This window comes from Heterocephalus glaber, unplaced genomic scaffold, assembly GCF_053883595.1.
Source record: "Heterocephalus glaber isolate CG9 unplaced genomic scaffold, H.glaber_assembly_v1.0 deba00001613, whole genome shotgun sequence".
In the NCBI taxonomy this organism is placed as follows: domain Eukaryota; kingdom Metazoa; phylum Chordata; class Mammalia; order Rodentia; family Bathyergidae; genus Heterocephalus; species Heterocephalus glaber.
This window is the reverse complement of record NW_028258384.1, coordinates 3,861,248-3,876,366: the sequence shown is the minus strand read 5'-3', so window position 1 is coordinate 3,876,366 and position 15,119 is coordinate 3,861,248. Positions and strand designations below refer to the sequence as shown.

Genomic DNA, 15,119 nt, shown 5'->3' with positions numbered 1-15,119 from the left:
TGAAATTCCAACAGCATACTTCACAGACGTTGAGAAAAACAATCCAAAAATTCATTTGGAACAAGAAGAGACCTAGAATAGCAAAACCAATTCTAGGCAACAAAGACAAGGTAGGGGTTATCACAATACCCAACTTGAAACTATACTACAAAACTACTGTGATAAAAAAAAAAAACAGCATCTTATTTGCTGTGGAGCCAGAGGAGGAGGGGAGAGGCCTGGAGGACACCAACACGAACAAGTTGAAATCATCGCAGAAGGATAAAGTTCGACAGTTTATGATCTTCACACAATCTAGTGAAAAAACTGCAGTACTTTGTCTTTCTCAAAATGACTGGAAGTTAGATGTTGCAACAGATAATTTTTTCCAAAATCCTGAACTGTATATATGAGAGAGTGTAAAAGGATCATTGGACAGGACGAAGTTAGAACAACTACAAAATAGATACAAACATCCTCAAGATGAAAATAAAATTGGAATAGAGAGTATACAGCAATTCTGTGATGACTTGGCACTTGATCCAGCCAGCATTAGTGTTTTGATCATTGCATGGAAGTTCAGAGCAGCAACACAGTGTTAGTTCTCTAAGCAGGAGTTCATGGACAGCATGACAGAATTAGGATATGATAGCATAGAAAAGCTAAAGGCTCAAATACCCAAGATGGAAAAGAATTGAAAGAACCAGGACAATTTAAGGATTTTCCCCCCATTAACTTTATTGGTACATTTTAGGTATACAATACAGTTACATTCAACATTGGGATCTTGTACCATTACATGAGTTTCTTGGTTCTTATTTTTTTTCCCCTTCCCTTGCCCTCCCTTCACCCCTTCCACCCTTCCCTATTTGCAAAGACCTTGTTTCCACTTTTTTCCTCTTCTCAAAGTTTTTCCTTTCCCTTTTTTCCCTTCCCCTACCCCTCCCAATTCCCCTGCTCTTTTAGACCTTTTCTTCATGTTACACAATATCAGTTATACATTTTTTAAATTATAATATTAAGATCTAGGAGACATTACCACAGATTTTACAGAATTTAAAAGGATATAGAAAGCATATTACAAAAATCTGTTTTGAAAGAAATTTGAAACTTCTAAGAAGTACCTTGGAAGACAAATTAATGAAACTAACTCTGGAGGAAATATAAAATTTGAATAGCACCTATTAAAGAAAGTATATTCCTAGCTTGAAAACCTACCTATATGACAACAGCAGGCTCATAAATATCTTCATTTATAACAAGTATACACAGACCTGAATTTTTATATATACCTTGTGTTTTCTAATCCTGCTAAAATCAAGTACAAGTTCTAGGGGGTCCTCGAGATTTCTTAGTATTTTCTCTGTAGATGATCATTTCATCTACATATAAAGATTTTGCTTCTGCTGTGCCAATCCTATCCTAGTTGTGTCATTTTATTGCCAGACTATTTTGGTGGGGACTAGGTTTCAAAGTTTAATGCACAGGTAAAGAGTAAGCATATCTGCCCTTGTTCCCCACCTTAAGGAGAAAGCATTGTATCTTCTCCATTCATATAAGGCATTCTTGCTGGAAGTATGGAGTACATGTCTTTAATCTGTTGAGAAGTTTCTGTTCTACTTCTAGTCTCCTGATAGCTTTTACCATGAACAGCTGTAGAATTTAGTCCAATACTTTTTCTTTTTCTTTTTTTTTAATACACAGTCAATATTTATTTACTATGTCTCATACATTTTTTTGCATTCCTACCTCTTTGAGGAAGCTCCTATCCCTTGCTTTTGTAGAAATTCTTCATTTAAAAAAAATGCTTGGCTGTGTTCATTTTTACAGTCCAGCTTCCATGGCAGGCTGCATATGAAATTTCAGTATTCCTTGGGCATGCACATGTATGGATTTTGTAGTCTGTCATTATTTCCCAGTGGCGTGGAATTAAAGGCTTTTCATTGTGTTTGTTGGCAACTCTTAGTTGCTCGGTCACACTGAGGTACTACAAGCATGAAGCAACCCTGCTGGGTTACCAGTTCTAGTCCAGCATGCCAGATATTATTTCAGGCAAATTCTACTTGTTCATATTCTCTTGGTTGACTTTCATCTTCTTTTTTTTTGTATTAAATTCTTTTATTGGTACATTGTAGGTACACAACACAATTACATTTCTCATTGGGAATTGTACCTTTATATAATGCATCTTGGTTCTTATTTTTTCCCCATTCTTAGCCCTCCCTTCACCCCCTCCACCCTTCCCTATTTACAAAGACTTTATTTCCATTTTTTCCATTTCTCATCATTTTTCCTTTCCCTTCTTTCCTTTCCCCTCCCCCTCCCACTACCCCTACCTCTTTGGAACTTTTCTTCCTATTTTACATTATCGATTATTCATTCTAATCATTGGTACATTTTAGGTATACAATATAATGACATTCATCATTGGAAATTTGCACCTTTACATAGGATCTCTTGGTTCTTATTTTTCAACCTTGCCCAGCCCTCCCTTCAACCCCTCCAGTCCTCCCTATTTACAAAGATTTTGTTCCTCGTTTTCCATTTTCTCATATTAATCCCATTCCCTTCTATCCTTTCCCCTAGCCCTCCCACTTCCTTCCCCTTTGCCCTTTTTCTTCCTATTTCACATTACCTATTATACATTTAGTCCTTATTTACACTTTCAGTTTCTCACACCACAGAAACTATTTGGTATTTACACATGTGTGTCCTATTTATTTCACTTAAGAGTATTGCTTCAATGTGCATCCACTTAGCTATAAATGTCTCTAATTTCTCATTTTTGATGGCTGAGTAGTACTCCATTTTATAAAAAAACCACATTTTCTTTATCCAGTCTCCAGTTGATAGGTATTTGGGCTGTTTCCAAGTTTTAGCTATTACAAACTGTGCTGCTATGAACATGGGTGCACATATATCACTGTGGTATGATTCTTTTAATTCTTTAGGGAAGATCCCCAGCAGAGGAATAGTGGGGTCAAATGGGATTTCCAGTCCTAGTTCTTTGAGGTATCTCCATACTGATTTCCACAGTGCTTGCACCAGTCTGCACTCCCACCAGCAGTGGAGCAGGGTTCCTCTTTCCCCACAGCCCCACCAGCATTTGCTATTGGTTGATTTCATGATAGCAGCCATTCTTTCTGGAGTGAAGTGGAATCTCAGCATTGTTTTCATTTGCATCTCTCCAATGACCAGTGATGTTGAACATTTTTTCATGTATTTATTTGCTATTTCTACTTCTTTGTCTGAGAAATGTCTGTTACATTTCAGATGCCCATTTTCAGATTGGGTCTTTAAATTTGGGAGGTCTGATCTTTTTAAGTTCTTTATAGATTCGAGATAGTAGACCTTTGTCTGAGGAAGAGTAGGTGAAGATTTTTTCCCACATTGTGGGTTGTCTCTGCACACTGCTGGTGGTTTCTCTTGCTGTGCAGAAGCTTTTTAATAAGAAGAGATCCCATTTGTTGATTGTGCTAGTTCATGGGCAACTGAGGTTTTGTTCATAAAATCTTTTCCTACACCGCTGTCTTCAAGGGTTCTACCCAACCTCTGTTCCAACTGGTTCAGAGTTTCTATTTTAATATTTAGATCTTTAATCCATTTTGATTTTAAGTGAGGCATATAGGACTCCAAATAGCCTTGATCAAAAAAAAAATCTACACATAGGCATATAATTGTTAAGATTCCAGAAACACAACAGAAGAACAAAGTTCTACCAGCAGTCAGAGAAAAGAAACAAATCACATACAAAGGAAAGCCCATCAGAATCACAGCAGACTTCTCAACACAAACCATCAAGGCAAGAAGAACTTGGAGTGACATATTCCAAGCCCTAAAAGAAAACAACCTCCAACCGGGAAGCCCCCTCCTCTGGACCAGGAGCAGTGGGACAACGGCTCAGAAGCCCCTACCTCTGGGCCGGGAACAGTGGGACTCAGTACCTTGATCTGGTGGTCTGGTGTCCTCTGTGCCTTTGTAATGTGGAATCAGGTGGCTGCCTGTCTGCAGTGGGGTGATTCGGTGTCTTCCGCATGACTCAGGACCTCGGTAGGGCGTGCACAGACCTGCCTGTCTGCAGCGGGCTGATTCGGCGTGTGTTCTGTGCGACTGGGGACCTCGGCAGGGTGTGGGCAGACCTTAGTCCAGTACTTTTTCTCCAACTACTGACAGGATCATATGGCTTTTTCCTTTCCTCTGTTAAAATGATGACTTTGGGGGGCGGATCTTCCAATGCTGAACCAACACTGCCATCCCTATAACAAAACCAATTTCTACATCCTGCCAGATCTGACTTCTAATAGTTGTTTTGTTAAACAAATTTCTATCTATGTTCATACTTTTTTCTTCTATTATCTTCATCCAGTTTTAGGATTAGCACAATGTTGAGTTCCTAAAATGAGGGGAGAAGTGTCCCTTCTTTTTTCTGCTTTAATTGTTTGATATAATTTATCAGTTAAAATGATTTATGGATTTTTACCAGTTTACTTTTAATTTTGAAAAAAATCCAGGACAAAAAGGAATAGATCTAGAAATGGCCATTGCCTACTAGAACTTAGTGCTTAGTGGAAGATTTAAATTCTTAGACTTATGTAATAAATTTTTGTTGGAACATCATAAATGATCAATACCAAAAGATACTTGGAATCTCCTTTTAGACCTCAGTACAGTGATTGCAGATGACATGTCTAATTATGATGAAGAAGGAGCATGGACTGTTCTCATTGATGACTTTGTGGAATCTGCATGCCCTCAAATTGCTGGGACAAAAAGTACAACAGTGTAGCACTAAAAGAAATTTCTAGAATGTACATAGTCTGTACAATAAATACACCGGAAAATTGCACAGTCAATTTCTGTTCCCTGGGCTGAACTGAAGATCAATCTTCACTATTCAGAATAAAGGTTGAGACAAAACTGTAAGGATACATTTTGGACCATATCATATTTCATTCTTCAAATGGTGGTTTGGGCTTCTTGTCTAGTCTGGGCCATTCTAAACATATATAATTCCAACGTTGTGGATTTCATATTAATATCTGTGGACCATCATAGTTTATTCTCCCATAAGTCTTAGAAGCTTTATGGTGATTATTTTCAGATTTCCATTCTTGCATAAAGCACAATACTGTCTTCATCAGAAAACAGTTTGGATGATCATTTCATCTACATATAAAGATTTTGCTTCTACCTTGCCAATCCTATCCTAATGGTTTCATTTTATTGCCAGACTTTTATGGTTTAGGCCTATGTTTCAAAATTTACTGGACAGATGAAGAAGAAGCATAACTGCCCTTGTTCCTCACCTTAGGGAGAAAGCATTGTATCTTCTCCATTCATATAAGGCGTTTTTGATGGAAGTATGGAGTACGTGTCTTTAATCTGTTGAGAAGGTTCTGTTCTACTTCTAGTCTCCTGATAGCCTTTACCATGGACAGCTGTGGAATTTAGTCTGATACATTTTCTCCAACTAGTGACAGGATCATATGGCTTTTTCCTTTCCTCTGTTAAAATGATGACTTTTGGGGGTGGATCTCCCAATGCTGAACCAACACTGCAATCCCAATAATAAAACCACTTCCTACATACTGCCAGATCTGACTTCCAATAGTTTGTTTTGATAAACAAATTTCTATCTATGTTCATAATTTTTCTTCTATTATCTTTATCCAGTTTTAGGATTAGCACAATGTTGATTTCCTAAAATGAAGGGAGAAGATTTCCTTTTTTTCCTGCTTTAAATGTTTGATATAATTTATCAGCTAAAATATATACAAGCCTGTTGTCATATAGGTAGATTTTTCAAGCTAGGAATATACTTCCTTTAATAGTTGCTATTCAAATTTTTTATTTCCTCCAGAGGTAGTTTCATTAATTCATCTTTCAAGGTACTTCTTAGAAGTTGTCAAATTTCTTTCAAAACAGATTTTTGTAATATGCTTTCTATATCCTTTTAAATTCTGTAAAATCTGTGGTAATGTCTCCTAGACCTTGATATTGTAATTTTAAAAAATGTATAATTGATATTATAGGAAGTAATGATTGTAAAAGTAATAATTGAGGTGTAATAGGAAGTAAAAGTCTAAAGGAGCAGGGGAAGTGGGAGGGGTAGGGGAAAGGAAAGAAGGGAAAAGAAAAAATATTAGAAAAGGAAAAAAATGTAAACAAAGTCTTTGCAAATAGGGAAGGGTGGAGGGGGTGAAGGGAGGGCAGAGGAAGAGGAAAAAATAAGAACCAAGATACTCATGTAATGGTACAAGATCCCAATGATGTATGTAACTGTATTTTATACCTAAAATGTACCAATAAACTTAAGGGGGAAAAAAAGAAAACAGTTCGGCATAAGAATTAAACATAATGAATATCACAATTTATAAAAACTTCTTAAATATATGCTTTGGGCTAGTTGCAAAGACTATGCTAATATTACCAATTATTCATTTTAATCATTTTAACCCTTCTTTACATTTTCAGTTTCTCACACTAAAGAAACTATTTGGTATTTACACATGTGTCCTATTTATTTAACTTAAGAGTATGGCCTCGATATGCATCCATTTAGCTACAAATTTGAAATAGGAAAAAAGGTCCAAAGAGGTAGGAGTGAAGGGAGGGGAAGGGGGATGGAAAGAAGGGAAAGGAAAAATTATGAGAAAAGAAAAAAAATGGAAATGATATCTATGTAAGTAGGGAAGGGTGGAGGGGGTAAAGGGTGCACAGGTAATGGGGAAAAATAAGAATTAAGATACATCATGTACAGTTACAAACACCCAATGATAACTGTAAACATATTTTATATCTAAAATGTACCAATAAAAGAACTTAAGAATAAAAAAAAAAGACTATGCTGATAGCACTTCCAATGAGAGTGATATATTTAAGTGTATGGGATCTGGAATGGTGTTTTGGTTTGGAAGGATTTTTTTTTTCCCTGGGAAATCACATATATTGTTGATGTAAGTAGAATATCTGATGAGAGAAATATCAAAACAACTGTGAAAATTTTTTAGGATAACTTGGTGCCTACTTGCAAAATGTATTGTGTTTTAGACTCTCACTTTCAAAAAGGTTCCACAGAAATAGTCTGCACTCACCAATGGTCCTACAGGGAGCTTTTATTTAGCAGATGTCTGCGTGATGTTAGATTCTTCTCTTGTCTACATTATGCACCACATAATTGGATTTCATTATCCTTTTGAAATGCTCATATGCCTATCAAATAAGCTAAACTATTTAATTTGTTTTGAATGTTTTTAATTGCTATACAATACAGTATCCTAAATTTAGGCATTAGGATTTATTTTTGTTTTTATTTTTTTTCTTCCTTTTTGATCATCGTGCTATGGAACACAAATGAAATTCTCTTAATTTATGAAAGGATAGTATGAATTAAATTTTGGAAATGGTTGTGATGAGCCATGAAGTTCAATCTATGTAATATAGGTACAGCTCTTTCAGACAAGTAGTCCATTTTTGACGACTTCTTATTTTGTTGAAATTGGTTTAACTGCTAATCACTGTGGTTGGCAAATATTTACTTCAGGAGCAAAGATTTTCAAACAAGCATATACTTGATAAAAAAAATACCAATCTGGCTTCTATTTTTGTAAATTATTTAGTCTCTACTGTTTTTGTGTTACATTAGCTCCATTTTCACATCAAAGCAGAATGCTGTCTTGCATGGAACTCCTCCCCTGCCGTTTTTGGTTTTTTAGTTTTATTTTTTTGGTTAGAGGACCCATGAACAGCTTTCTTGCACTCATTTTTGTTTACTTACTGTCATGTGAAGAAGGGTTAATTGCTTTCTTAAACATTTCTGTAAGGCTAATTTTAAAATGCTGAACTTCAAGTTTTGGATGACTATGGTCTTTACTAGGAACAGATTTTGCCTGGTATATCCAGATACTCTTTAGGGCCTAGTATTGATATCAAAAAGGAATGCACTTCAGAATATCAGTACATTTTATGCTGATGCAGAAGTGATTTCAAGAAACAATGACTTATTAAAATTGCTTTTTATTTACATAATTTTGAAATTGATGACCTATTTTATTAATATTCCAGTCATAACTTTTAATTCAAGAATCTAATTTTACCAAAAGGAAAATTTGAAAATTTCTATTCAGGTTATTGGAATTATCTATTAAAAGAAAAAAAAGAAGAAGAATCCTGCTGTTTTCAGTGTTTCTTGATTTCATTTTTGTACATATAAAGAGAAATTTCAATTATGAAAAATTTTTAAAAGATATAAAAATATATGTACTTTATTTCCTGTCTTGAAGATTTTGAGTTACAATATTATTTTCAGATTATTTCAAGTATGCTGTGTTTTGAAATGAGATCCCATTTTTTCCCCATTATAAATTGTTTTCATAAAATTCTGATATTGGTTGTGGCCTAGTGCCTTGGGTTTTACAGGTTTTGCTTTTAAATGCAAGATCTTTTCAACAAAATAGTGTTTGTCATCAGTTTGGTACTAGACATTTATAATTACTGTGCAGTTATAAACAAAAATACATAAAACTTTGAATATAATTATGTAGCATAAAAGTTAAGGTTGTTCACTATGATGGCATCATAGAATTAAACAAAGCTATTACTAGGGCTGAAAAGAAAAAGGAAAAAGCATGGTACTGGCAAAGAAACAGACCTGAGGACCAGTGGAACAGATTAGAAGATGCAGAAACAACTCCAGACATACTCAGCCACCTTGTCTTTGACAAAGGAGCCAAACACCCTCACTGGAGGAAAGATAGCCTCTTTAATAAATGGTGCTAGAAAAATTGGGTTTCAACTTGCAAAAAATTAAAACTAGACCTACATCTCTCATCATGCACTAAACTAAAATTGAAATGAATCAAAGATCTAAATATTAAAGCAGAAACACTAAACCGATTGGAATAGAGGTTAGGTACAACTCTTGTAGACATTGGTGTAAGAAAAGATTTCATGAACAAAACCTTAGTTGCACATGAAATAGCACAAAGAATCTACAACTGGGATCTCATCTTATTAAAAAGCTTCTGTACAGCAAGATAAACACCAACAGACAACCCACAATGTAGGAAAAAATATTTACCAGCTGTTCCCTAGACAAAGTTTTACTATCACGAATATATATATAAAAAAATTTTAAAATCAGACCTCCCAAATCTAAAGAGCCAATCCAAATATAGAGATCTGAAATGAACAGACATTTCTCAGACAAAGATGGTAAAAATAGCAAATAAACATATGAAAAAAAAATGTTCAACATCACTGGTCACTCAAGAAATGCAAATGAAAACAACACTGAGATTCCACCTCACTCCAGAAAGAATAGCTGCTATCAAGAAATCAACCAATAACAAATGGTGGCTGGGGTGTGCGGAGAAAGGAACACTTCTCCACTGTTGGTGGGGGTGTAGACTGGTGCAACCACTGTAGAAATCAGTATGGAGATACCTGAAAAAACTAGGATTAGAGGTCCTATTTGATTCAGATATTCCCCTGCTGGGTATCTTCCAAAAAGAATTAAAAGGATCATACCACAGCGATATATGTGCACCCATGTTTATAGCAGCACAGTTTGTAATAGCTAAAGCTTGGAAACAGCCCAGTTGCCCTTCAACTGGTGACTAGATAAAGAAGATGTTGTTTTTTTATGGAATGGAGTACCACTCACCCATAAAGTCTGAGAAACTAGAGACATTTATAGCTTAATGGATGCACATTGAAACCATACTCTTAAGTGAAATAAATAGGACACACGTGTAAATTTCTCATACCAGTGAAACAATGTGGGCAAAAGGAGAATTCATTTAGCTAGAAATGTCTTGAGCTTATCTACCTTTATGGCAGAGTAGTACTCCATTGTATAAAAAAACCACATCTTTTTTTTTTTGGTACCGGGGATTGAACTTGGGACCTTGGACTTGTGAGGCAGGCGGCAGCACCACTGAGCTAAAAACCCGGGCCCACAAAGCCCCACATCTTTATTCATTCATCGATGGGCATTTGGGATGTTTCCAAGATTTAGCTATTACGAACTGCGCCCATATAGTCATGGATGTTCTCTCGTGTGAGAAACTGAAAGTATAAATAAGAATAAAAATGTACAATAGATAATGTGAAATAGGAAGAAAAGGTCCAAAATGGAAGGGGAAAGGAAAGAAGGGAAAAGAATAAATATGAGAAAAGGAAAAGACAGAAACAAAGTCTTTGTAAATAGAGAGGGGTGGAGGGGTTAAAAGGAGGCCAGGGGATTGGGAAAAAAAATAAGAACCAAGTTACATCATGTAAAGGTACAAATTCCCAATGATAAATGTAACTGTATTGTATACCTAAAATGTACCAATAAACTTAATGAATTTTTTAAAATAAAATAAAAACAAAAAAATAAACCAAGAGGTTCCATTCAACCAAGCTATTCTTCTTATCTTCCACAAAGAATTAAAAGCATCATACCACAGCGCTATATGAACACCCATGACTATATGGGCACAGTTCGTAATAGCTAAATCTTGGAAACATCCCAAATGCCCATCGATGAATGAATAAAGATGTGGGGCTTTGGGGGGCTGGGTTTTTAGCTCAGTGGTGCTGTCGCCTGCCTCGCAAGTCCAAGGCCCCAAGTTCAATCCCCGGTACCAAAAAAAAAAAAAAAAGATGTGGTTTTTTTATACAATGGAGTACTACTCTGCCATAAAGGTAGATAAGCTCAAGACATTTCTAGCTAAATGAATTCACCTTTTGCCCACATTGTTTCACTGGTATGAGAAACCAAAAATGGAAATAAAAAATAAAATGTATAATAGATATTGGGAAATGGGAAGAAACTGTTCAAATGAGAAGGGGAAGAAGGGAGGGGGAGGGGAAAAGAAAACATGGGATAGGAAATAAAGATAGAATAGAAGGAAAAATGGAAACAAAACTTTTGTAAATAAGGGAGAGGAAGGGTTCAAGGGAGTGGAGAATGAGAAAAAAAGCAGAAGCAAGATATAAAACACACAAGTGCAAATTTCCTATGAGGAATGTTATCATTATGTATATCTAAAATGTACCAATATATGTTTCGCTGCAAAAAAATTCAATAGTGGATAATTATTAATGAACTTTATCAATACGCTTCTTAAATAGAACTGTATTTCTAGCAAGCTTTATCTCAAAATAACAAGTTGGCTGAGCCAAGGATTTAGCTCAGTGGCACTGAGCTTGCCTTGCAAGCGCAAGGTCCTGAGTTCAATCCCTGGTGCCAAAAAGAAATATTACACATTGGCCTTTTCCTTACCGTAATTCTGCACTAAATTTCTGTATTAAATGAGATAAAAAAAAAAAAACCAGTAGCATGCCTGTACACAAATATCAAATTCACTGAGACAGAAATTAAGGAAACAACACCTTTCACAATAGTTTCAAAAAATGAAATACTTAGGAATCCATCTAATGAAGGAAGTAAAAACCTTTACATTAAAAAGTACAGTACTCTGAAAAATGAAATTGAATAGGCTGTCAGATTATGGAAAGATATCCCTTCTTCCTGAGTAGGGAGAAACAATGCAGTAAAAATGGTAAGATTTCTAAAATTGTTCTACAGATTTAATGCAATCCCAATCAAGATACTAATAGCACACCTAACAGAATTAGAGAAAACAATTCTAAAGGGATGGAGATTTAACTTAGTGGTCCCACCACCTGCCTCACAAGTGCAAGGACCTGAGTTCGATCCCTGATACCAAATAAATAAATAAATAAATAAATAAATAAATAAACAATTCTAAAATTCTTTTAGAGCCAGAAGGGGCCTAGAATACCAAAAGCAATTCTGGGCAACAAAGGCAAAACAGGAGGCACACAATCCCTGACCTGAATATTTACTACAAAGCTAATGTGATAAAAAGAGCATGGTATTGGCAATAAAACAGACTCGAGGATCAATGGAACTGATTAGAAGATGCAGAAATAACTCCACACCCTCAGCTACATTAGCTTTGACAAAGGGAAGAAAGATGACCTTTTTAATAAATGGTGTTAGAAAACCTGGCTTTCCACATGTTGAAGATTAAACATAAACACATATCTCTCACTATGTACCAAACTAAAATCAAAATGCATCAAAGATCTAAATATTAAAAAAACACTAAATCTGCTGGAAGATAGAATACATAGAACTCTTAAAGACATAGGTGTAGGCAAACATTTCATGAACAAAACCTTGATCACACAGGAAATACTACAAAGAATCTACAACTGGGATTTTATCTTACTACAAATCTTTTGCAGAGCAAAAGAAACCACCAACAGAATGAAGAGACAACCCATAAAGTAAGAACAAAATGTTATCACCTGCTCCTCACACGAAGGACTAATATCTAGATTATAAAAAGAACTAAAAAAAAATCAGACATGCCCAAATTGAAAGACCCAATCCACAAATGGGCATCTGAAATGAATTGACAGTTCTCAGATGAAGAAGTACAAACAGCACATAAATATTTGAGAATATGTTCATCGTTACTGGTCATTTGAAAGTTGTAAATTAAAATAACATTGAGATTTCTTCTCACTCCAGAAAGAATTGCTATTGTCAAGAAATCAACCAATAACAAGTACTGGCTGGGCTGTGGGGCAAAAAGAATCCTTCTACACTTTTGGTGGGAATGTAGACTGGTGCAACCACTGCAGAAACCAGTGTGAGATTCTTCATAAAACTGAAATTAGTGGTTCGGTTTGACCCAGCTATTACCCTTCTTGATATCTTCCCAAAAGAATTGAAAGCATCATATCATAACAATATATGCACACTCATGTTTACAGAAGCACAATTTGTGATAGCTAAATCTTGGAAACATCCCAAATGCCATTAACCAATGAATGAATAAAGAATATGTGGGTTTTAAAAAAATATATAATGGAGTATTACTCTGCCATAGATAAGTATAAGCATGAGATTTTTCTACGTAAATGGATGCACCTTGAGACCATACTCTTAAGTGAAATAAATCTTTCATACATGTTTAAATACTGCATTGCTTTTCTGGTATGAGAAATCAAAAGGGTAAATAAGGACCAAAATATATAATAGATATTGGGAAGTAGGAAGGAAAGTTTCAAATGGGAAGGGGAACAAGGGTGGGGGTGGGTGTAAGGAAGATAGAAAAAATAAAATAAAACAATAGAAGGAAAAGTGGAAACAAAGCTTTTGTAAATAAGGAGGGGAAGTGGTGTTGAAGGGAGGGGGAGGGAAATGAGAAAAAATCAAAATACATCCTGTACAGGTACAAATTCCCTATGATGAATGTGATCATTATATATAACTAAAATGGATCAATAAAATTTATTTAAAAAGAAAATCAGTGGCCCATATTTTAATCCCAAGAAGCTAGGGAAAAAATTAAATTAAGAACAAATTGATCTTCATTTACACTTTTAGTGTCTCACACCAGAGAAACTATTCAGTATTTACACATGTGTCCTATTTATTTCACTTATGAGTATGGCCTCAATATGCATCCATTTAGCTATAAATGTCTCTAGTTTATCATTCTTTATGGCTGAGTAGTACTCTATTTTATTAAAAAAAAAAACACATCTTCTTTGTCCAGTTTCCAGTTAATGGGCATTTGGGCTGTTTCCAAGATTTAGCAATTACAAACTGTGCCACTATAAACATGGGCGTGAATATATGGCTATGGTTTGATGCTTTTAATTCTTTTGGGAAGATCCCTAGCAGGGGAATAGCTGGGTAAAATGGGACCTCTACATGAAATAGGAAGAAAAGGTCCAAAGGGGAAGGGAAAGGGGAAATGGAAGGGGTAGAATAAAGGAAAGAAGGGAAAGAAAAAATATGAGAAAATGAAAAAATGGAAGCAAAGTATTTGTAAATAGGGAGGGGTGGAGGGGTTGAAGGGAGGGCAGGGGAATGGGGAAAAAATAAGAACCAAGATATATCATGTAAAAGTACAAGTTCCCAATGATGAATATTATCATATTGTATACCTAAAATGTACCAATAAACTTAATGATTTTTTTTAAATTGCTATAATTTGGATCTGGAATGTCCCACCAATGTCTTATGTGTTGAAGGCATGGTCCTCAGCTTGTAGCTCTATCGGGAAGTGATGAAAACTTTGCAATGTGGATCTTAGTTGGAGGAAGAACATCAGTGAGGTATGCCTTTGAAAGATATATAGTGTGGTCCAAGCTTGTGGCTCTATTAGGAGATGGTGGAAATGTTAGAGGGTGGATCCTGGTTGGAAGATTTATCCTCAGCCTTTTCTCTTTGTCTCTCTCTCTCTCTCTGTCTCTGACTCTTTCTGCTTCTCTCTCTCTCTCTCTGTCTCTGACTCTTTCTGCTTCTCTCTCTCTCCCTCTCTCTGTCTCTGTCTGTGTCTCTCTGTCTGTGTCTCTCTGACTCTTTCCCTGTCTCCCCCCCCCCCCCTCTCTCTCATATCACCAAAAAGTGAGGAGTTTTCCTCTGCCACACCCTTCTGGCATGACATACTGCCTCACCACAGGCCTAGAACAATAGAATCAAATAACTATGCACTGATACCTTTGAAACCATGAGTGAAAAGAAATTTTCCTCATTTTTATTTGTTTTTCTGGGGCTTTATTGTCATAGCAATGGAAAGCTGATTCAGACAAAAAAGTAGAAAAGTGTAAATACTAAATAGAATTAATAAAGCAGATAACAAACATACCATTGAGAACATCAACACAGCCAATTATGAGTTCCTTAAAATAGATGATTGATAATAATATGCAGTAGGCAGAAAAAATAAAAGAAAAAGGAAGGTTATAAGTTTAACTTCAGATAGGGTGTCTTTATTAATAAGTATATTTTAGCAAAGGCAAAAAAATGGATAAGCTATACATATATTTGAAGCATTCTAGGCAATGAAAACAGAAAGTACAGGGACCCAGAGAGGTAGCATGTATGACTTGTTCAAGAGGCAGACAAAGTAAAATGTGAGGGAGGGGAGTATAATAAAGAGATGAAAGTTAGAAAAAGAAATTAGACCGTGGGTTGATCATAAAGAAAGGTATTCAACTATAAGCAAAATAACATATTGGAGAGGGATAAAATTCACACCTAGAAATTAAATGCATTCTTACATAATCTCTCTGGCTGTTGTATTGAGAATAAATATACTACAGGT

The 15,119-nt window shown here is 35.5% G+C and overlaps 1 pseudogene; it reads left to right on the top strand.

Annotated features, from left to right (window-relative positions):
* Window positions 1-208: 208 nt before the first annotated feature.
* LOC106007927 (DCN1-like protein 1) lies at window positions 209-4,765 on the top strand (annotated as a pseudogene).
* The last annotated feature ends 10,354 nt before the right edge of the window (window positions 4,766-15,119 follow it).